Below are 1968 nucleotides of genomic sequence, written 5' to 3'. Positions count from 1 at the left end.
TGTAAATAAAATGGCCCCATCCATGTAATATATTTTTAAACTTTTAGTTTAAAAATTATAAAAACTGAACATTCTACAGTATTTTTAAAGTTTTTATTTTACAGTTAAAGTATATGTTTATCATATAAAGTGTAATGTTACAAATAATCGGGGATCCCTTTAAAATAAAAATATAATAGTTTACTTTAGAGGTGCAACAATGTGTTGCTATTTAAATAACATAAATTGTTTACTATATGTTAAATACTAGAAAGCTCACTTGTAGCCATCTCTGTATTGAATTAAATTTGTGCATTCATGTTTTTAGGTTTGTGACATCATCTTGAGCCATTCACAAAACATCTGATCAGTGCTACACTGCTGCAGGCAGACAGGTTCCTGCAGGACAGTTCTCTGAAGCAGCACTGAAGACGATGGAGGCTCACCCAATGCTGAACAGGACCAAGAAGTCTGATCTAGTTCAGGAGCTGCAGTGGTGCTGTGTCTCTGTACCAGCTCTACATGGAGAACAATCTACAGGACACCTTTTGTGACATCATCTTGAGCCATTCACAAAACATCTGATCAGAACTGCACTGCTGCAGGCAGACAGACTCCTGCAGGACCACAGCCAATTCTCTGAAGCAGCAGTGAAGCACCTTCTCAGAGACTGTGACTCTGCTGAAGATTCTCATCATCATCACATCTCCTCTGACCATAGCTGAATCTGAGGAGCTTCTCAACAGTGAAGAGAATCCAGACTTTCCTGAGGTACACAACATCACATCTCACTGCACTGACCATGATCCAGAGTCGTGAAGAGATTTACTTTTCAGAGAAGCTTAAGCAAAATTTATGTACAAAAAAATAAAATAAAACACTACATGACATTGTAATTTTGTTTTATTGTTTTCATTTATTTTAAAAATACACTGCCGTTAAACAACTTAGTGATTACTTTTTGTCTATTTTGGAGTTGTAGCCCCCCCGGAGAAAAATCCACCAGCCGCCACTGTCTGTTACTTTAAAATCTTACAGCAGCAGGTAGAACTGTGATGACACATAAATACTGTCACATTGTAATATTTTCAATCTCACCAGGTAAAGAAAGAGCTTCTTACTGACAGGTTAAGATAAAACTGAGTTCAGTCTCTGTTACCATAGGCCTAAATAAATCCGTCTTTGTGACTCTGAAAACTTTGTGACAATCACAAATATAAAAAATATAAAATATTCTGTGAAAATAAAAAGAATGAAACATAAAATGTTTATATTATTCTAGATGCAAGAATGACTTGTATATATTTATGTTTGTCTTCATATGTTCACTGAATAAATTATCTGGCTATTATTGGCTGTCACCAATTACCCTGCACCAACTAATAAAAAGTCCCTTCAGTGATTTTTGGGACTGGTGGGTTGGTACCACAAATTCATTTCCCATTTTGCTGACATGGATACTCCATTATATAATCGTTTCAAAAAAGACAGCAAGTGGGAATGGAGACCGGACTGCCAGTAGGCCTTTGAACAGTTGAAACGTGCCCTGGTGGAGGCCCCCATATACACTCACCGGCCACTTTATTAGGTACACCACACTAGTAACTGGTTGGACCCCCTTTTGCCTTCAGAACTGCCTCAATTCTTCGTGGCATAGATTCAACAAGGTGCTGGAAGCATTCCTCAGAGATTTTGGTCCATATTGACATGATGGCATCACACAGTTGCCGCAGATTTGTCGGCTGCACATCCATGATGCRAATCTCCCGTTCCACCACATCCCAAAGATGCTCTATTGAATTGAGATCTGGTGACTGGAGGCCATTTGAGTACAGTGAACTCATTGTCATGTTCAAGAAACCAGTCTGAGATGATTCCAGCTTTATGACATGGCRCATTATCCTGCTGAAAGTAGCCATCAGATGTTGGGTACATTGTGGTCATAAAGGGATGGACATGGTCAGCAACAATACTCAGGTAGGCTGTGGC

This window comes from Austrofundulus limnaeus, unplaced genomic scaffold, assembly GCF_001266775.1.
Source record: "Austrofundulus limnaeus strain Quisiro unplaced genomic scaffold, Austrofundulus_limnaeus-1.0 Scaffold509, whole genome shotgun sequence".
NCBI classification, from domain to species: Eukaryota; Metazoa; Chordata; class Actinopteri; order Cyprinodontiformes; family Rivulidae; genus Austrofundulus; species Austrofundulus limnaeus.
This window is presented reverse-complemented; position numbering follows the sequence as displayed.